At 45.5% G+C, this 23,001-nt stretch overlaps 1 protein-coding gene across 1 annotated transcript in view; it reads right to left on the bottom strand.

Moving 5' to 3' along the window:
• The window catches only part of LOC118380728 (cysteine/serine-rich nuclear protein 2-like), a 33,151-nt gene extending 10,942 nt beyond the window's left edge, over positions 1-22,209 (bottom strand). The window contains exon 1 of the mRNA XM_052516575.1: positions 21,862-22,209. The gene's annotated coding sequence lies outside the window, so the exon portion shown is untranslated. The remainder of the gene's footprint in view (positions 1-21,861) is intronic.
• Between the last annotated feature and the right edge of the window lie 792 nt (positions 22,210-23,001).

Below are 23,001 nucleotides of genomic sequence, written 5' to 3'. Positions count from 1 at the left end.
TCTGAGAAACACAGGGAGAGGAGAGAGGGGTTATTAACATGTTTACAATTAGCATAATCAGCATGTCATAACTGCAGTGGGTTGTGATTATGGTAATGATTATGGTAATGATTATAGGCGTCCTACACAAGAAGGCCTCAGGGTTAATATAAGTCGCATTAAACTAACTATTATCACATCATCTGATTACCCTACTATAAATAATATCCATAGCCTACTATAATAATAATAATAGCCTACATTCTTTTGGAGAGATTGGAAACCCAAATTGGTCTACACGGACAAGTTCTGGCCTGGTTTAGATCTTATCTGTCGGAAAGATATCAGTTTGTCTCTTTGAATGAATGGTTTGTCCTCTGACAAATCAACTGTACATTTTGATGTTCCTCAAGGTTCTGTTATAGGACCACTATTGTTTTCACTATATATTTTACCTCTTGGGGATGTCATTCGAAAACATAATGTTAACTTTCACTGCTATGCGGATGACACACAGCTGTACATTTCAATGAAACATGGTGAAGCCCCAAAATGGCCCTCGCTAGAAGCATGTGTTTCAGACATAAGTGGATGGGATGGCTGCAAACTTTTTACTTTTAAACTCGGACAAAACAGAGATGCTTGTTCTACGTCCCAAGAAACAAAGAGATCTTCTGTTGAATCTGACAATTAATCTTAATGGTTGTACAGTCGTCTCAAATAAAACTGTGAAGGACCTCGGCGTTACTCTGGACCCTGATCTCTCTTTTGAAGAACATATCAAGACCATTTCAAGGACAGCTTTTTTCCATCTACGTAACATTGCAAAAATCAGAAACTTTCTTTCCAAAAATGATGCAGAAAAATTAATCCATGCTTGTGTCACTTCTAGGTTAGACTACTGCAATGCTCTACTTTCCGGCTACCCGGATAAAGCACTAAATAAACTTCAGTTAGTGCTAAATACGGCTGCTAGAATCCTGACTAGAACCAAAAAATGTGATAATATTACTCCAGTGCTAGCCTCCCTACACTGGCTACCTGTCAAGGCAAGGGCTGATTTCAAGGTTTTACTGCTAACCTACAAAGCATTACATGGGCTTGCTCCTACCTATCTCTCTGATTTGGTCCTGCCGTACTTACCTACACGTACGCTACGGTCACAAGACGCAGGCCTCCTATTTGTCCCTAGACTTTCTAAGCAAAGAGCTGGAGGCAGGGCTTTCTCCTATAGAGCTCCATTTTTATGGAACGGTCTGTCTACACATGTGAGAGACGCAAACTCGGTCTCAACCTTTAAGTCTTTACTGAAGACTCATCTCTTCAGTGGGTCATATGATTGAGTGTAGTCTGGCCCAGGAGTGTGAAGGTGAACGGAAAGGCTCTGGAGCAACGAACCGCCCTTGCTGTCTCTGCGTGGCCGGTTCCCCTCTTTCCACTGGGATTCTCTGCCTCCAACCCTATTACAGTGGCTGAGTCACTGGCTTAGTATGGCTCTTTCATACTGTCCCTAGGAGGGGTGCATCACTTGAGTGGGTTGAGTCACTGATGTGATCTTCCTGTCTGGGTTGGCGCCCCCCCCTTGGGTTGTGCCGTGGCGGAGATCTTTGTGGGCTATTCTCGGCCTTGTCTCAGGATGGTAAGTTGGTGGTTGAAGATATCCCTCTAGTGGTGTGAGGGCTGTGCTTTGGCAAAGTGGGTGGGGTTATATCCTTCCTGTTTGGCCCTGTCTGGGGGTGTCCTCGGATGGGGCCACAGTGTCTCCTGACCCCTCCTGTCTCAGCCCCCAGTATTTATGCTGCAGTAGTTTATGTGTCGGGGGGCTAGGGTCAGTTTGTTATATATCTGGAGTACTTCTCCTGTCCTATCCGGTGTCCTGGCTGAATTTAAGTATGCCCTCTAATTCTCTCTTTCTCTCTTTCTTTCCTTCTCTCTCTCGGAGGACCTAAGCCCTAGGACCATGCCTCAGGACTACCTGACATGATGACTCCTTGCTGTCCCCTGGCCGTGCTGCTGCTCCAGTTTCAACTGTTCTGCTTGTGATTATTATTATTTGACCATGCTAGTCATTTATGAACATTTGAACATCTTGGCCATGTTCTGTTATAATCTCCACCCGGCACAGCCAGAAGAGGACTGGCCACCCCACATAGCCTGGTTCCTCTCTTGGTTTCTTCCTAGGTTTTTGCCTTTCTAGGGAGATTTTCCTAGCCAACGTGCTTCTACACCTGCATTGCCTGCTGTTTGGGGTTTTAGGCTGGGTTTCTGTACAGCACTTTGAGATAGCTGATGTACGAAGGGCTATATAAATAAATTTGATTTGAGCCAACATTTTTTTTTAACCTTTATTTAAATAGGCAAGTCGGTTCAGAACAAATTCTTATTTTCAATGACGGTCTAGGAACAGTGGGTTAACTGCCTTGTTCAGGGGCAGAACGACAGATCTTTTATTTTTACCTTGTCAGCTCGGGGATTCAACCTTGTGAAGCCGATGTGAAATGGTTAGCGGTTAGCGGTTAGCGGTTAGCGGCTAGCTAGTTAGCGGTGGTGCGCGCTAGTGGCGTTTCAATCGGAGACGTCACTTGCTCTGAGACCTTGAAGTCGTGGTTTCCCTTGCTCTGCAAGACCTGCAGCTTTTGTGGAGCGATTGGTAACGATGCTTCGAGGGTGACTGTTGACGTGTGCAGAGTGTCCCTGGTTCGCGCCCGGGTCGGGGCGAGGGTATGGGCGTAAAGTCTATACTGTTACACTTGCAACCTTTCGGTTACTAGTCCAACGCTCTAACCACTAGGCTACCTGCCGCTTATTTATGATTGATAAATAAGGACCCAGGCATCTTCAATCACAGGCAGGGGACAGGGCTAGGAGGCAGGGGACAGGGCTAGGAGGCAGGGGACAGGGCTAGGAGGCAGGGGACAGGGCTAGGAGGCAGGGGACAGGGCTAGGAGGCAGGGGACAGGGCCAGCCAGGACACATGGTCTCACTTTACATTCTCCCATCCCCTTCCTCCCCCCTTCCTAAAAATGTAAACATAGCTGTGAGCGTTCCCTGGGGAGTGAGGGACAGAAGGAGGGAGGGAGGGGGGCAGAGCCAGCTAAGTCTATTTAACTAAAGGTTGCAGTGAGGGACAGAAGCAGGGAGGGAGGAGGGAGGGGGACCATGGGTGTCAGAAGGGGGTCATATTCTCCAGACTGACTGTCTACAGTAAATCTACCTGACAAACTGATTATAGGCAGAAACAATGGCTGAGGTTAATCCCTGCTTCCTAGTCAATCTGGAGTTTATCAGTCTGCTAAACTGTCTGAGTGGCACTGGTCACACAGACAGAACATGACGGTAGTACGAGCCCAGTCAGACAGACAGACAGAACAGAACAGTAGTACGAGTCCAGTCAGACAGACACACAGAACGGTAGTACGAGCCCAGTCAGTCACACAGACAGAACAGTAGTACGAGCCCAGTCAGTCACACAGACAGAACAGTAGTACGAGCCCAGTCAGTCACACAGACAGAACAGTAGTACGAGCCCAGTCAGTCACACAGACAGAACAGTAGTACGAGCCCAGTCTGTCACACAGACAGAACAGTAGTACGAGCCCAGTCAGTCACACAGACAGAACAGTAGTACGAGCCCAGTCAGTCACACAGACAGAACAGTAGTACGAGCCCAGTCAGACACACAGACAGAACAGTAGTACGAGCCCAGTCAGACAGACAGAACAGTAGTACGAGCCCAGTCAGACAGACAGAACAGTAGTACGAGCCCAGTCAGACAGACAGAACAGTAGTACGAGCCCAGTCAGACAGACAGAACAGTAGTACGAGCCCAGTCAGACAGACAGAACAGTAGTACGAGCCCAGTCAGACAGACAGAACAGTAGTACGAGCCCAGTCAGACAGACAGGAAAGTAGTACGAGCCCAGTCAGACAGACAGAACAGTAGTACGAGCCCAGTCAGGCAGACAGAACAGTAGTACGAGCCCAGTCAGACAGACAGAACAGTAGTACGAGCCCAGTCAGACAGACAGAACAGTAGTACGAGCCCAGTCAAAGTGCACTTTGCCCCACCACTCTCCTGCCTGCTGGTCTGTCCAGCATGTCCTCGGCAACTGATAACCCAGGGCTGTGTGGGAGTGTGTCTATACAGACTAACATGCTCCATCCAGCTGATATCTTGGAGCTGTGCCACGCTGCTGGCACAACTACACTCAAATGGAAAAGGGCTGAGAGTCATAAACTGACAGGCCGGCACGCACACAGTGAGAGAAGGGTTCTAAAACACAGTAATGGTGAGTAGGATAACACACGCACCTCACTCAAGGCTCTATCAAGTGGCAGAGAGAGGGAACATGTACCATTATTTTACCAGGTAAATTGACTGAGAACACATTTTCATTTACAGCAACGAACTGGGAAATAGTTACAGGGGAGAGGAATGAGTCAACTGGATGCTGGTGATGATGATTAGGTGACAGTGATGGTATGACGGCCAGATTGGGAATTTAGGCAGGACACCAGGGTTAAACACCCCTACTATTACAATAAGTGGCACGGGATTTTTAATAACCCAGAAGACGGCACCCCACACAGGGCAACATCCCCAGTCACTGCCCTGGGGCATAGGGATATTTGGGGGGGGACCAGAGGGCCTCCAACACAACTTTAAGCAGCATCTGGTATCCCATCCAGGGACCAATCCTGCTCAGCTTCAGAGGCATGCCAGCAGTCAGACAGTCCCAACACTAAGGATTAGAGGAACACATGACCTAATGACAGTCCCAACCACTAAGGATTAGAGGAACACCTAATGACAGTCCCAACCACTAAGGATTAGAGGAACACCTTATGACAGTCCCAACCACTAAGGATTAGAGCAACACCTAATGACAGTCCCAACCACTAAGGATTAGAGCAACACCTAATGACAGTCCCAACCACTAAGGATTAGAGGAACACCTAATGACAGTCCCAACCAATAAGGATTAGAGGAACACCTTATGACAGTCCCAACCACTAAGGATTAGAGGAACACCTAATGACAGTCCCAACCACTAAGGATTAGAGGAACACCTAATGACAGTCCCAACCACTAAGGATTAGAGGAACACCTAATGACAGTCCCAACCACTAAGGATTAGAGGAACACCTAATGACAGTCCCAACCACTAAGGATTAGAGGAACACCTAATGACCGTTAAGGAGGAACACCTAATGACAGTCCCAACCACTAAGGATTAGAGGAACACCTAATGACAGTCCCAACCACTAAGGATTAGAGGAACACCTAATGACAGTCCCAACCACTAAGGATTAGAGGAACACCTAATGACAGTCCCAACCACTAAGGATTAGAGGAACACCTAATGACAGTCCCAGCCACTAAGGATTAGAGGAACACCTAATGACAGTCCCAACCATTTACATTTAAGGATTAGAGCGAACAAATTGGTGCATTCACCTTATGACATCCAGTCCCAACATCTAAATCTTAAAGGGGGGTGAGAATGATTACTTATCCTATCCTAGGTAGGAACACCACCATTGGGGGCCAGAGCAGCGAACAGTGACTGAGCGTCCCAACCAGGCCAGAGGTGGATGAACGCAGTGCCCTTGTTTGGGTGTAGGGCCTGATCAGAGCAGGTACTGAGGTGCCGTTCCCCTCACAGCTCCGTAGGCAAGCACCATGGTCTTGTAGCGGATGCAAGCTTCAACTGAAGCCAGTGGAGAGAGCCCGTGAGAGAACTTGGGAAGGTTGAACACCAGACGGGCTGCGGCGTTCTGGATGAGTTGTAGGGGTTTAATGGCACAGGCAGGGAGCCCAGCCACCTAATGAGACAGTCCCTGGAACCACTAATGTTGTTAGAGGAACACCGCCTAATGACAGTCCCAACTTAGCAGGAGGACACAATAAGGATTAGAGGGAACACAGTCCCTTAAGAGCAGCTCCGTCTTGCCGAGGTTCAGCTAGGTGGTGATCCGATCCACACTGATATGTCTGCCAGACCAGAGATAAGGTCATTAGAGGAACACCTAATGACAGTCCCAACCACTAAGGATTAGAGGAACACCTAATGACAGTCCCAACCACTAAGGATTAGAGGAACAGACAGTCCCAACCACTAAGGATTAGGATTCCCAGAGGATTAGCGGATCACGTGACCTAATGACAGTCCCAACCACTAAGGATTAGAGGATCACGTGACCTAATGAAAGTCCCAACCACTAAGGATTAGAGGAACACATGACCTAATGACAGTCCCAACCACTAAGGATTAGAGGATCACGTGACCTAATGACAGTCCCAACCACTAAGGATTAGAGGAACAGTCCCAACCACTAAGGATTAGAGGAACACCTAATCCCAACCACTAAGGATTAGAGTATCACGTGACCTAATGACAGTCCCAACCACTAAGGATTAGAGGAACACCTCCCAACCACTAAGGATTAGAGGAACACCTAATGACAGTTCCAACACCACCTAATGACAGTCCCAACCACTAAGGATTAGAGGAACACCTAATGACAGTCCCAACCACTAAGGATGAGAGGAACACCTAATGACAGTCCCAACCACTAAGGATGAGAGGAACACCTAATGACAGTCCCAACCACTAAGGATTAGAGGAACACCTAAGACAGTCCCATTAGAGGAACACCTAATGACAGTCCCAACCACTAAGGATTAGAGGAACACCTAATGACACCAACCAATGACAGTCCCAACCACTAAGGATGAGAGGAACACCTAATGACAGTCCCAACCACTAAGGATTAGAGGAACACCTAATGACCGTCCCAACCACTAAGGATTAGAGGAACACCTAATGACAGTCCCAACCACTAAGGATTAGAGGAACACCTAATGACAGTCCCAACCACTAAGGATTAGAGGAACACCTAATGACAGTCCCAACCACTAAGGATTAGAGGAACACCTAATGACAGTCCCAACCACTAAGGATTATTTTGAATTCATAGCAGGAGCAACATGACCTCACCATGACGACAGAACAAATCCACTATCTTGGGCAGTATAGATAACTCTTGTTCTCTCAGAGTCTGGCTGTTGTTTTCACACCTAACCCAGACCCTGCTGCCAGAAAGACATACCTCCCTACCTCCACCCTTGAGGCTGTGTCCTGCGCGCGCACACACACACACACACACACACACACACACACACACACACACACACACACACACACACACCTCCTAAAAGGAGAGAGAATAGGGAGGAGGAGTCTTTTAAACAAATAAATAATGTGCTGTCATAGAAGCCCGTCTGGCAGCGGGGTGACTCACTAACAGAAGACAACACACGTGTGCTGTAGTACTGTGTCTCCTCTTTCACAGCTAACAACTACAACTCCCATGAGGCCGAGCTGCTGGATGGAATCTCAGATTCCTGCATGCCATGACACACCTGAGAAGGCTTTAGGCTGTCAGCGGTGGTGGAGGCTGTGATGCAGCAAGACGGTATGCTCTAGATCAGGGGTGTCAAAGTCAAATGGACGGAGGGCCAAATAAAAAATTTAGCTACAAGCCGAGGGCCGGACTGTTCTGTTCATTGAAACATTTTTAAATGACGGATATAGTCTAGTGAACCTAATTGAACCTACTGAAAACCTAACAAATATATTCCAATATGATCAGATAAATAAAGCAATATTTTCTTATGGCTCTGTCAGTAATCTTTAATTTTCAACAGACACAAAAGACAAATTTCCTTTATATAAAAATCCCCATAACATGAACATTAAATGAAAGAAACCGGTATTCAAGGCACCATCAGTAGCCTATATTTTCTATTTTAGCAAAAGTGGGCTAAATTTACTTCAAAGAAAAAAACAATAATAGCAATTTTCTATCATCCACTCAACTGAAATATTTTTAAAATATAATTGGATTGAAATACAATAAAATAAAGTGCAAAAATCTATTAATCAAAAACAACACTTTGTTTAAGGAGAAGTAACATGCAGTGAAAACAAATATTAAACTTTAACTTTTAAACTTGAACTGAGTAAAAACTCTAAATATGTGATTGCACAGTAATGTTCACTTGTTTGAGGTTGAGGGTGATACTTGGTGGTGTCCCATCTTTTCCACAAGTTCATCAATGTTCGGGGTAAGGCTCTGAGCTGAGGAAATCCTCAGAATTGAGTGGAGGTGTTCAGCAGTAAGTCGACTTCTGTGTGATGTTTTGTTCAAGTTCATCAAAGAAAACAGTTGTTCACACAGGTATGTGCTGCCAAACATAGACAACGTTTGCGCAGCTGGGGCATTGTGTCGGGAGGAAACGGGCGAACTCCGCAGCACCCACTGCCGCATATTTTGCCCTCAGTGCATCATTGCATTGAGGTCAATCAACTCCATTTGGAGGTTTGGTGGTGAGCTTTCCACGTCAACAGCAAATGGGTTACTTCCAGTTCCAACCTGCTTTTTTGTGCTTCAAAGTCAGCAAATCGGCGTCGAAAGTCAGCGGTTACCTATTTTATCAGCCAACTGTGCGCGGGAACGCACTGGTAGAGAGCTTCTCTTTCATGGTCTGGCAGCTGGGAAAGTGGCTCAAATTTTCTTTCCGCATCTGCGTCTCCCACAGAGTCAGTTTGGTTTTAAATGCCTTCACTGTACTGTACATATCAGAGATGACACGATCCCGACCCTGCAGCTGCAAGTTCATTGCATTCAGATGACTCAATGTCACACAGAAAAGCCATTTCACACAGAAACATTTCTCCTCGGAGTTGTGTTGTGTCTTTCCCTTTGCTGTCCAAGAACAGACAAATCTCCTCACGAAGCTCGAAACATCTTTGAAGCACCTTTCCCTGGCTTAGCCATCGCACCTCTGTGTGATAAGGCAAATCACCATGCTCCGTTTCTAACTCCGTCAGAAATGCCTTGAACTGGCGGTGATTCAAACCTTTGGCTCTGATAAAGTTAACTGTGCGCGTGATGATGCTCATTACATGCTCCATTTTCAAGGCTTTACCGCACAACGCTTCCTGGTGTATGATACAATGATAAGCTGTCAGCTCACCTGTCGTGTTTTCCTCTTGCATCTTTTCCCGTATCTTCGCCACCAGTCCGCTCCTGTGTCCACACATCGCAGGTGCTCCGTCGGTTGTCAAACCCACGAGTTTTTCCTAAGGCAGCTCCATCTCATTTACACATCTTGACACCTCTTCATACAAATCATGCCCCGTAGTTGTGCCATGCATAGGACGTAAAGCCAAAAACTCCTCTGTCACGCTTAGGCTGGAGTCCACTCCGCGGATGAAAATTGACAACTGGGCAATGTCAGAAATGTCGGTGCTCTCATCCACAGCCAAGGAATATGCAATGAAATCTTTTCCCTTTTTCACAAGCTGCTCTTTTAGATTGATGGACAACTGGTCTACTCTCTCGGGTGTTTCTGCTCAGACTCACATTTAAAAAGAGTTGCCTTTTTTCTGGGCAAACTTCGTCACAAACTTTAATCATGCAGTTTTTGATGAAATCCCCTCCGTAAATGGCCGGGCTGATTTAGCGATCTCTTCTGCCAAAATAAAACTGGCCTTGACAGCAGCCTGGCCTTGTGATTTGGCTTTTTGAACAGAGCCTGTCGAGATTTGAGGCCTCGTTTTAATTCCTCTGCCTTTTGTAGCCTTTGTTCCATGTCCATATTCTTGTTTTTGTCCGCGTGGTTTCACCTCAGATTATACTCTTTCAGTACCGCCACACTTTCTCCACACAGAAGACACACAGGTTTTCCAGCTACCTCCGTGAACAAATACCCGACTCCCACCTTGTTGAAACCCCCGGTTCTCAGTGTCCACCTTCCGTTTTGCCATTTTTGATGGGTATCTGAAAGTTAATTTTACTGTGATGCCAACTGCTGTGCCAATAAATATTGAAATGAAGCAGCCTACTGCTCGGTGCGTCACCGTTGCATTGTGGGAAATGTAGACTTGCCGGCTTGCTGCGGTCTGCGGGCCGGTTCTAATAATAAATCAAGATCATCCCAGGGGCCGTAAAACCTTCTCGCGGGCCGGATGTGGCCCGCGGGCCTGACTCTGACATATGTGCTCTAGATGGTGCTCCTGTCGAACACAGAGGGCCCTCTGCGACAGGCCAAATTTCTTCAGCCTCCTGAAGTTGAAGAGTTGTGCCTTCTTCACCATGGCGTCTGTGTGGTATGGCCGTTTCAGGTCCTCAGACGTGTACACTAAGAAACAAAGTCTTTTCACCCTCTCTACGGTGGCCCCATTGATGAGGATGCCGGCGTGTCCAGCCTGGTTCCTCTTGAAGTCCTTTGTTTTGCTGATATTGATGCAGAGGTTGTTTACCTGGCACCACACCGTCTGAGTGCCTACATCCTCTCTGTAGGCCGTCTCACCGTCGTTGGTAATCAGGCCTACTACTGTCGTGTCATCAGCGAACTTGATGATGGAATTGGAACGGGGCGAGGCCACACAGTCCTGGGTATAGAGGGAATACAGGAGGTAACAGAGGACGCACCCTTATGTGGAGGAGGTCATGTTGTCTACCTTCCCATCAGGAAGGCCAGGGCACAGGGAGGAGTTCAGACCCAGGGCCGTGGACTTTGCTTTTGAAGGTTGCGCTGTAGTCGAACAGCATCCGCACATAAGAATTCCTATTGTCCAGGTGGGTGAGGGCAGTGTACAGTACAGTGGCTGGATTCATCGGGCGGTAGACCAATTGGAGAGGTAGTCTTTGACTAGCCTCTCGAAGCACTTCATGATGACAGAAGGCAGTGCTAAGGGTCAGTCGTGATTCAGTTACTTTCCCTTTCTTGGGCACCGGTGGGGATAATGGCCTGAGCTAGAGAGATATTGAAAATGTATGGAAAAAAACAACAGCTTGCTGGTCTGCACATGCTCTGAGGGCACAGCTTAATGGATTGTGCTGTGACAAGAAGGGTTTCAACTTCATTCAACTGAGTTCTAAACCTCCTCTTGGAGGTAAATGAGGAAATGACATGTCTAATTTGAAGATATTTTTAAAAAATGGGTCTTGGCACATCGAATTCACTGCAGAGCTCTTGAAAGGATTTCAGTGTAGTGGTTTTCTGATGAAATAGGTCTGAAAAGGTCTATTCCTAGAGTATGCCAAAGATGAAAGTTGGCATCCCTCAGGGCTTTTGGCAAGTCTGGGTTGCCTACTATAGGCGAGTGAGAACATATTTTGGAGGAAATGCCCAGGTATTTCTTACAGTCCCTCCACGCTAGTAGGGTGCTGTAAATCGCAAAGGTTTTGGCTATGTTACCCACTTCACTAAATTTATTAATGAATATAATTGAGCTTAAGGGCAATGAACCACAGGATTGGGCTTCTATCAGAATCCACGTTGACTCTTGTCTGTTTGTGATCCATGTTAGCATGTTGCGGATTTGGGCAGACCATGCTATACTCATGGTATTTCTGTTTCGTAAAGAGAAGTTTTTTTTTATCTCATGAGTGTAGTCCAAATTCAGTTTGGCTTTGGCTGCTTTAAGATGACTCCAGGAGGTGCTGTCTAGAGATTGTTTATGTATTTTTTCACAGCATTCCAGCTCCCTCTCAAGATCTAGCCTGTGTGCTTCCATTGCTTTTTTCTTAGAGGAACCATATGCAATTAGATGACCTCTTAGTGTGGCTTTAGCAGCGTCCCACATTGTGGCCGGAGAAACAGGAGAATCTTTATTGTCTTGTGTGTAGTTGTCTATCCATGTAGTTACCAATGTATGGAGCTCGTCATTTGATAGCATGGAGGTGTTGAATTTCCTGCTCTTTGACCTCGGGATGTTTTTGCAGAGGTCAAAGCGGAGGTGGACAAAGGCGTGATCTGAAAGTGCTATGGGTCCGATTGTACAAGTGGCTGAATTTATGAAACTCTTTGGGATAAAAATGTAATCTATACTGGAGTAGGTGTTATGGACATTAGAGTAGTATGTATAGTCCATAGATGAGCTATTATTCTCTCTCCAGATATCTATCAGCCCCATCTCTTTAGTAAGAGAGTTCAACATCTTTGCAGATCTAGGATTTGTGGTGGGGACTTGAGATGATTTGTCTAGGGTTGGGTTAAGGGTACAATTAAAATCTCCAGCCACCACGCAAAAGGAGACACAATGCTCATTGAACAGGGTTATAATTTTTGACATGAAGGCAGGAGTATCTGTGTTAGGGGCGTATATGTTTAATATAGTAATTGGTTGACCATATAGTGACCCAGTTATCAAAATAAATCTCCCCTCCGGATCAGATATGTTTTTGTCTATTATGAATGGAACATTTTTATGGATAAGTATGGCTGTGCCTCTACTGTTTGATTTGAAAGATGAGAAATACACTTGTCCCACCCAAGCTCTGCGGAGTTTGGCATGTTCTGCATCACAGAGGTGTGTCTCTTGTAATAGCGCAATGTCTGCTTTTTCCTTTTTTAGAGCACATAGTATCTTTTTTCGTTTTATTGCATGCCCTAGACCATGGCAGTTCCATGTCAATAGATTTAAGGTACTTGTCATCGTCATCGAGCAGTAATCTAACTTTAGTGCAAGTCATCGCTGGGTAAAAGTGGATAGTAGTTACAGCTGCATTCACATAAAAGGAAAATAAATGGTGTACATAAAATAATAATCTCTGAACACCCCAGCCGAGTTCCCAAACAACTCGACACATCCCGTTGGATCTATTACCCCCCCCCGCTCAGTCTCAATTCTGTGTTCCGAATAAAACAAAAACCGGGAACAGTTAGCAACGCACAACGTCTCCCTCTCCCCACCAAAGAAATGCCTCATCCTCTCCACCCCGCATTGAGTAAATAACACAGTTGCCCTCGACCAGACCACAGTAAAAGAGGGGAGAAAAATAAAATCAATAGCCCAGCCTACATATACCTCCCCCAAGGGACATAGGAAACCCCAAGTAATAATGGCAACAACAAAAAACAGGGAAATAAAAGTAGGCTGAAACATTAGTAGGCCTAGGTTAGGCTATACAGCCCATCCCTCTCAGTTAAAGGAAAATAAATATAAATTGGACGGTTATAATGACATTTAGGGGGTGGGTCTCTGGATATCGGCGATATGTCATCTTACCTCCTTTAGTAATGGCATTAATCGCATTTAGTCATTGGTCTGTTTCTCATTGGCCAGGATTGTCTTTCAAAAAACGTTTTGCCTCTTCGGGAGTTTTGAAGTGTCGCAAGGCTCCTTGGTGAAGAATCCTGAGCTCGTTTGAGTATTTGAATCCCCTGAAGATGTCTCGGTCAATGGAGTATTTCTTCACTTCGTCAAACTCTCGGCGTATTCCAGCTGACAGGTCCTGGTGTAAAGCGAGTTTGGCGTTTCCCACTGTGATGGTGTTGTTTTTCGCCGCCTGTAGGACTCGTTCCTTGTCGGTGAATCTCAGGAAACGTATGGTGATTGGGCGCGGTGGTTGTCTGGCTGCTGGTGGGGGCCTCAGTGCTCGGTGAGCTCTCCCGAGTTCTATGGGCCTGTCGGTGGACAAGGTGGAGCCACTCGGGAAGTTTGTCTTGTAGGTAGCGGATCAGTGGCATGTTTCCCTCTTCTTTTTTGCCCAGATTGAATAGAACACAATTATTCCTTCGCCCCCTGTTTTCCAGGTCCTCTGTTTTCTGTTTTCTCTTCCAGATGCTCGATTTTCTTTTTAGCATATGCTATTGTTTCCATGGCATCTGTCAATAAGTTTTCCATGGATAGGATTCGCCCCTCTGCCTCAACCATAAACGCGGGGCGCCTGGACATCTTTTTGTTGATGTCAGGCAAAGCGTTTTCCAGGATTGTCACCTTGCCCCCTATCGCACTGAGCTGAGAGTTAATGGCATCTAATTTGGTGTTTAGTTCTGTACGTTGGGATCTCAACTCAGAAAGGATGTCTTCGACAGAGTGCGAGGTTGGCATTCGTTGTGCCTCGTGGGGGAGCGGGTTCTCTTGCTCCTGGCTAATGGCGCTAGTTTTTTCTGAAGCGAGCTTCTTCTTGGAGGCTTTTTCCGTCGCTAATACTCGAGTCCGGGTAAAAATGTCACCTGTAGTGTCGCCTTTTGTAGCCGCCATGACTTTTTCTTACTAAAGCTAAATGAGTGTGAACTTGGAGTGGAGGTAAGATTAGGAATTGGAAACTACTTGTGCGGAGCTCTTAGTTCATGCGGCCATCTCGTTCAAGGGTCACGTGATCCCCCACTTGGGTTGTTTTTTAGAGCAGGTTGTGTGTTTAAAAATGAACGGTGCAGTGGAGATTCCTCCAGTATTTACCTGTCTGTGTTTAGGCCTCCTGACTCAGACAACAAAGTTGTGATAGTATAGACCAGGGATATTCAACCCTTTGAGGTCCAGAGCCCAGCTGATTTTCTGTTCTACCTGACCCTATTTTGAGGGGAACAATAAAACCGAACCTATTGAAATGTTTCCAACGGTTGGCGCCTCGCCTCCAGCTCCTACAAAACATTCCAGGTTTCTACTTCTTACAGTGTTTTTCAAAACATGTCTAACCCACTTTGTTTAGTGCATTACTTCATACACCTTGGTAGAGCTATTGTAATATGAATCGCTGGGTACTCACCGTCCACCCCAATTCCCTGAGACAGCGGAACAATGGTCTGGGAGGCGCCGGGTTGCCTGGGAGTCGGAAATGAAGACCGAGGCAGACATGGTGGGGATCTTAGTGAGATTCAGACACCGGGTGACCCATCCTCCATTACCGACTACTCACCAATATTCAATAGTTACAAAATAAACTTGACGGACTCAGAGGGAGGATCTGATTCTGCTTTTCTGAGACTTTTCTCCGACATCCAAACTATACAACCATCAGGTTTTACAGCTTCGAGTGGATAGGAAGCAGGTTCTCTCCGGCAAGAGCAAAGTCAGAGGGCTCTGCTTTATGACCAGTAACAAGTGGTGCGACGGGAAACGTACAGGAACTTCTGCTCTCCCGACTTTGAATACTATCTGTCATCAAATGTTACCCTTTTTACCTTCTGAGAGAGTTCAGGTATTATTGCCATGGCTGTGTAAAAATACAACCTACGCAGATCGATCAAGATGGCGAGGCACAAGTATAGGGACAAGTGGAGGAGCAATCGAGCTGGTCGGGTATGAGGGGTATGTGGCAGGGGCTTCTATCGATCACAGATTACAAACAGAAAGCCATGTCAGGGATTAAATACATTTTCTTACGCTTGGAGCAAAACCACTTTGAGCTGCCGAGCCCCTGAGGTCAATGAGGGCTATGTGCATATGGAGGACATATGGAAGTCATTCAAACACGTTGACCCTCGCAGGCCTGATGGCCCAGACAACATCCTTAATAACCTGTTAGGGATGATACAGAATGTAATCCCAGTGCAGGAACATCAATCAGCGGAAATTTCAGAGCGCCACCTATAGTTTTCGATAAAACTCTAACTTTCATTAAAACACACATGCAAGGTACTGAATTAAAGCTACACTCGTTGTGAATCTAGCCACCGAGTCAGATTTGGTAGTGCAGTGGACAAGGTAGCGCAGTGGACAAGGTAGCGCAGTGGACAAGGTAGCACAGTGGACAAGGTAGTGTCGTCTACTGGACAAGGTAGCGCAGTGGACAAGGTAGCGCAGTGGACAAGGTAGCGCAGTGGACAAGGTAGTGTCGTCTACTGGACAAGGTAGTGTAGTGGACAAGGTAGTGTCGACTACTGGACAAGGTAGCGTAGTGGACAAGGTAGTGTCAACTACTGGACAAGGTAGCGTAGTGGACAAGGTAGCGCAGTGGACAAGGTAGTGTCGTTTACTGGACAAGGTAGCGCAGTGGACAAGGTAGCGCAGTGGACAAGGTAGCGCAGTGGACAAGGTAGCGCAGTGGACAAGGTAGCGCAGTGGACATGGTAGCGCAGTGGACAAGGTAGCGCAGTGGACATGGTAGCGCACTGGACAAGGTAACGTAGTGGACAAGGTAGTGTCGTCTACTGGACAAGGTAGCGCAGTGGACAAGGTAGCACAGTGGACAAGGTAGCGCAGTGGACCAGGTAGCGCAGTGGACAAGGTAGCGTAGTGGACATGGTAGCGCAGTGGACATGGTAGCGCAGTGGACAAGGTAGTGTCGTCTACAAGGTAGCGCAGTGGACAAGGTAGCGCAGTGGACAAGGTAGCGCAGTGGACAAGGTAGCGCAGTGGACAAGGTAGCGCAGTGGACAAGGTAGCGCAGTGGACAAGGTAGCGCAGTGGACATGGTAGCGCAGTGGACAAGGTAGTGTCGTCTACAAGGTAGCGCAGTGGACAAGGTAGCGCAGTGGACAAGGTAGCGCAGTGGACAAGGTAGCGCAGTGGACAAGGTAGCGCAGTGGACAAGGTAGCGTAGTGGACAAGGTAGCGTAGTGGACATGGTAGCGCAGTGGACAAGGTAGCGCAGTGGACAAGGTAGCGCAGTGGACAAGGTAGCGCAGTGGACATGGTAGCGCAGTGGACATGGTAGCGCAGTGGACATGGTAGTGTCGTCTACAAGGTAGCGTAGTGGACAAGGTAGCGCAGTGGACAAGGTAGCGTAATGGACAAGGTAGCGCAGTGGACAAGGTAGCGCAGTGGACAAGGTAGTGTCGTCTACTGGACAAGGTAGCATCATCTACTGGACAAGGTAGCGCAGTGGACAAGGTAGCGCAGTGGACAAGGTAGTGTCGTCTACTGGACAAGGTAGCGTCATCTACTGGACAAGGTAGCGCAGTGGACAAGGTAGTGTCGTCTACTGGACAAGGTAGCGTCATCTACTGGATAAGGTAGCGCAGTGGACAAGGTAGCGCAGTGGACAAGGTAGTGTCGTCTACTGGACAAGGTAGCGTCATCTACTGGACAAGGTAGCGCAGTGGACAAGGTAGTGTCGTCTACAAGGTAGCGCAGTGGACAAGGTAGTGCAGTGGACAAGGTAGTGCAGTGGACAAGGTAGTGCAGTGGACAAGGTAGTGCAGCCTACTGAACACTTGGGAACATTGGATCCATCAGACCTGGATCTGTTTAGCACAATGGAGCAAAAATGTTTCCAAGAGGTGACCAGTCAAAACCTTTATGTTACTGTGTCCACGATGACTAAAATCAGACAATACTAGCCGCTGCTCTAAGCTTTTTCACTACATGTCTATTTAAAGTCAATGATAATATTTATAGATTGAGATAGCAACTGCAGTAGTGTTTAATTTTCATTGTGCTTTGAAACATTTGCATGAAGCCAAACTCAACCCAGGGATGAGAAAGTTAAGGGAGACTATAACAGAAGAGAAAGACTGTTAGTTCTAACAGTTTAGTTATGCTATCTGCTGTGTTTGAGCTTCTGTTCATCAATGCTTATTAACACTCTGGAGACAGAAGCCTCTGTGTGTGTCAGTTAAACACTTTCCTGTGGTTGTGAAACGTGCGCGGCAGAGCACATGAAGTGGTTAGAGCGTTGGGCCAGTAACCGAACGGTTGCTGGATCGAATCCCTGACCGGACAAGATAAAACTCTTGTTCTGCCCCTGAGCAAGGCTGTGAACCCACTTCACCGGGCGCCGAAGATGTGGATGTCGATTATGGCAGCACCCGCACCTCTCTGATTCGGTTGGGTTAAATGAGGAAGACACACCTCTCTGATTGAGGGGGGTTGGGTTAAATGAGGAAGACACACCACTCTGATTGAGGGGGGTTGGGTTAAATGAGGAAGACACACCTCTCTGATTGAGGGGGGTTGGGTTAAATGAGGAAGACACACCTCTCTGATTCAGAGGGGGGTTGGGTTAAATGAGGAAGACACACCTCTCTGATTCAGAGGGGGTTGGGTTAAATGAGGAAGACACACCTCTCTGATTCAGAGGGGGGTTGGGTTAAATGAGGAAGACACACCTCTCTGATTCAGAGGGGGAGTTGGGTTAAATGAGGAAGACACACCTCTCTGATTGAGGGGGGTTGGGTTAAATGAGGAAGACACACCTCTCTGATTCAGAGGGGGGGTTGGGTTAAATGAGGAAGACACACCTCTCTGATTCAGAGGGGGGTTGGGTTAAATGAGGAAGACACCTCTCTGATTCAGAGGGGGGGTTGGGTTAAATGAGGAAGACACACCTCTCTGATTCAGAGGGGGGGGTTGGGTTAAATGAGGAAGACACACCTCTCTGATTCAGAGGGGGGTTGGGTTAAATGAGGAAGACACACCTCTCTGATTCAGAGGGGGGTTGGGTTAAATGAGTTAGACACACCTCTCTGATTCAGAGGGGGTTTAAACGAGGAAGACACACCTCTCTGATTGAGGGGGGTTGGGTTAAATGAGGAAGACACACCTCTCTGATTCAGAGGGGGTTTAAATGAGGAAGACACACCTCTCTGATTCAGAGGGGGTTTAAATGAGGAAGACACATTTCAGTTGAATACATTCCGCTCTGAAAAAGATCTGATGTGAAAAGATCTGATTGGTTTGAAAAATATGAAATATGCGACTCGTTTCAGGAAACAAGGTGCATGTCATGCGTCACTACGTTACAGGATGTAAACTTTGTTTTTATTAATCAGTAATGCCTTCTGGAACATGTCAACTTTCATGTGCCTCAATAACAAACTTGTATGCCATCTGTAAAAAAACATTTCAAAATTATGAGCCTAGTTTGTTTAGCCACAGATAAAGGCAGCAACCTTCCCGCTAGCCATGATTGGCTGAGATAATGAGTGGGATGGACATGCTGAGAGAGGAGACAGGATTGGTCTGCCATGTAGCAAGCTTCTGTCTATAATATGAGCTGGTCAGTATGTGTGGGTAATCTTTTCTAACAGCTGCTTTTCTGAATGACATCACGTAGTAGAACTGCATAAGTGTTGCTCTCCATTTTCTGGAGGACAGCGTTTTGAAATCAGTGGAATGAGAGTATGATAGCTAAGGAATTCTGCCGTTTGATTGCAAATATGCAGACAGAGACGAAAAGGGAACACACAGAAGGCTGATGTATAAAGCACCTGTCTCCAGATTACATCTTCAATCTAAGGGCAACCGTGGCATCCGTGACAGAGAGGGAGAAGCATCCATCCATGTATACGGGTAAGAATCTAGCTAGCAAACATTTGTAGATATTACACGTTTCTAATTTTGTCAAAGTTTATTTAATTTAAAGTTAAAGTGTACTGTTAGCGAGCTTGACTAAACGTCAAGATGGAATTAATGATCAATGGAAATAGTTGTCTATCTGTAATAGGGAATGAATGATCAATGGAAATAGTTGTCTATCTGTAATAGGGAATGAATGATCAATGGAAATAGTTGTGTTTCTGTAATAGGGAATGAATGATCAATGGAAATAGTTGTCTATCTGTAATTAGGGAATGAATGATCAATGGAAATAGTTGTCTATCTGTAATTAGGGAATGAATGATCAATGGAAATAGTTGTCTATCTGTAATAGGGAATGAATGATCAATGGAAATAGTTGTGTTTCTGTAATAGGGAATGAATGATCAATGGAAATAGTTGTGTTTCTGTAATAGGGAATGAATGATCAATGGAAATAGTTGTGTTTCTGTAATAGGGATTGAATGATCAATGGAAATAGTTGTCTATCTGTAATTAGGGAATGAATGATCAATGGAAATAGTTGTCTATCTGTAATAGGGAATGAATGATCAATGGAAATAGTTGTCTATCTGTAATAGGGAATGAATGATCAATGGAAATAGTTGTCTATCTGTAATAGGGAATGAATGATCAATGGAAATAGTTGTCTATCTGTAATAGGGAATGAATGATCAATGGAAATAGTTGTCTATCTGTAATAGGGAATGAATGGGTCTGACACACGGGAGGCATTTCAGTCTGGGACTCATAGCGACATGTGGCATGTTCTCACTGATCTGAATTGTCTATACATTGGGCCTGAAACAGGATACTTGGTATTTGGCCATTGGCCCAGTTTTACTACAAGGAATTATAATTGGTCAACCACGGGCTGGGTTATAAATGACATCCTGTTCCTTTGTTGTGTGGAGAAGACATTGAGAACAGGGAAAATAGCCTTCCAGACAACAGGAAAATGCATGTTTTTAATGAGAACAGGGAAAATAGCCTTCCAGACAACAGGAAAACGCATGTTTTAAATGAGAACAGGGAAAATAGCCTTCCAGACAACAGGAAAACGCATGTTTTTAATGAGAACAGGGAAAATAGCCTTCCAGACAACAGGAAAACGCATGTTTTAAATGAGAACAGGGAAAATAGCCTTCCAGACAACAGGAAAACGCATGTTTTAAATGAGAACAGGGAAAATAGCCTTCCAGACAACAGGAAAATCATGTTTTAAATGAGAACAGGGAAAATAGCCTTCCAGACAACAGGAAAACGCATGTTTTAAATGAGAACAGGGAAAATAGCCTTCCAGACAACAGGAAAACGCATGTTTTAAATGAGAACAGGGAAAATAGCCTTCCAGACAACAGGAAAACGCATGTTTTTAATGAGAACAGGGAAAATAGCCTTCCAGACAACAGGAAAACACATGTTTTAAATGTAATGTTCTAAACATGGTCCAATGCAGAATAACCAATCCTTTAGATATTATTCTAAACTAACAAACTCTAATGGATTTAGATTGACAGACAAATATTTAACAATAAAAGGGATTCCTTTGCGCCACGTGTCATTTGAATGTACCCCAGATTCCCATATTAATCGAATGATGAATCGATGTCTATTTCAATGACACGGCGAGAAACACACACGGGCCATTTCATTTGAATAGCGCAGCCTAATTGCTGATATCTGTCAATCATTATATCACGTCTGGTTATCTGTGCCCAGCCTCCCCACCTGATCAATCCTCCTGATTAATGATAATTGCTATGACAACACATCAGCTGTGAGAGCTCGAGCTGTAGTGGCCAGGAGGCGGAACTAGAGAATCATTTTAGCCTACTGAATACAACACACCATATTAGAAATACCCATTACAACCACAAAATCAACTAGGCTACAAACACCCAGGCTGCATCACATCTGGCTGTGATTGGGAGTCCCGTAGGACGGCGCACAATTGGCCCAGCGTCGTCATTGATAAGAATTTGTTCTTAACAGACTTGCCCAGTTAAATAAAACATGTTATTTTTATTAAATATAGGGTTAGGGTTAGCCTAACACTCAACAGTCCTGTCCTGTCCTCAACCTGGTCCAATCACATGGTTTATTAACACTAGCGTGCTCTGTCCTCACCTGTCCTGTTCACCTGTCCTGTCCTCAACCTGGTCCAATCACATGGTTTATTAACACTGGCGTGCTCTGTCCTCACCTGTCCTGTCCTCAACCTGCTCCAATCACATGGTTTATTAACACTGGCGTGCTCTGTCCTCACCTGTCCTGTCCTCACCTGTCCTGCACTCAACCTGGCCCAATCACATGGTTTATTAACACGGGCGTGCTCTGTCCTAACCTGTCCTGTCCTAACCTGTCCTCACCTGTCCCGCACTCAACCTGGTCCAATCACATGGTTTATTAACACGGGCGTGCTCTGTCCTAACCTGTCCTGTCCTCACCTGTCCTGCACTCAACCTGGTCCAATCACATGGTTTATTAAAGGCCAAACACCAAACTTTTTATAAGTTGTCAATTCGTTTTTCAACAGCTGCGATAAAACGTCAGATGTATAAAAATGCGAGCATCTACTAAATGAACCACTTCATTATCTACCCGATTATCATCATATGTAAATACCATAGCTTTGTCTATAATGTCTACCTTCTGCAACATTGTAACCAAACGAACATAACCAAAATGATTAGCGCCGGTGCTGTTTCTGCTATGGTGAAAGAGAACATCCTGACTATTTGTCTCGTCTCCACCCCCGAAGCTTTTACACATCAATTACACAGAACAGTGTTCAATTATCAACAGCGCCGCTACTCACCAATACTTCAGATCATCATTAGTGAAAATATAGTCACAATCCAAGCGACACAATTGCACTTTATCCTCGAACAGACCTCTCGCTTTTGTCTCGACTGTAGCAGAGCACACTGTCAGTGGCAGCCTTCCCCTTGTCTGAGACAGACCGCTCCGCAGCGCAGCCTCCTCGTCACTGGAAAAACCGTGACGCAGCGGTGCCACAGGGAGGCTGGCTGCCCACGCTGCTTCCTGCCTGAGAGACAGACCGAGAAAGCTGCCTGGCTGAGAGACAGACAGGCAGAGAAAGCTTCCTGGCTCAACTGGACTATTTACATGCACTGTCTATTCTTCCAGTAGAAAACAAACAAATAGTTGAAGAACAATATTTAAAGTACATATTGGAAATGTGTTGAGGATAAAAATGTTTATGCGTACAATGGAAACAGTACGCTTCCCACAGTGTACAATGGAAATAGTATCAAATCCATTTTTTATTGATGCATATCAATGTTTAGCTGATGTTATTGTGGGTGTAGCTTGTATTTCTAGCTCCAACAGTGCAGTAGTATCTAACTAAATGCTTGTGTTTCTAGCTCCAACAGTGCAGTAATATCTAACTAAATGCTTGTATTTCTAGCTCCAACAGTGCAGTAGTATCAAACTAAATGCTTGTATTTCTAGCTCCAACAGTGCAGTAATATCTAACTAAATGCTTGTATTTCTAGCTCCAACAGTGCAGTAATATCTAACTAAATGCTTGTATTTCTAGCTCCAACAGTGCAGTAATATCTAACTAAATGCTTGTATTTCTAGCTCCAACAGTGCAGTAGTATCTAACTAAATGCTTGTATTTCTAGCTCCAACAGTGCAGTAGTATCTAACTAAATGCTTGTATTTCTAGCTCCAACAGTGCAGTAGTATCTAACAAAATGCTTGTGTTTCTAGCTCCAACAGTGCAGTAGTCTCTAACAATACACATATCTAAAAGTTGTAAAAAATGAATTTAGACGAGCCATGTCGGACGATGTATTTATTTTAGTACCAGTCAACAGTTTGGACACACCTACTCATTCCAGGGTCATTTTGTACTATTTTCTACATTGTAGAATAATAGTGAAGACATCAAAACTATGAAATAGCACATGTAACCAAAAAATGTGTC

Source organism: Oncorhynchus keta, unplaced genomic scaffold (genome assembly GCF_023373465.1).
Source record: "Oncorhynchus keta strain PuntledgeMale-10-30-2019 unplaced genomic scaffold, Oket_V2 Un_scaffold_515_pilon_pilon, whole genome shotgun sequence".
Classification (NCBI taxonomy): Eukaryota; Metazoa; Chordata; class Actinopteri; order Salmoniformes; family Salmonidae; genus Oncorhynchus; species Oncorhynchus keta.
The sequence above is the reverse complement of the archived record's forward strand: the minus strand, read 5'-3'. Positions and strand labels throughout refer to the sequence as shown.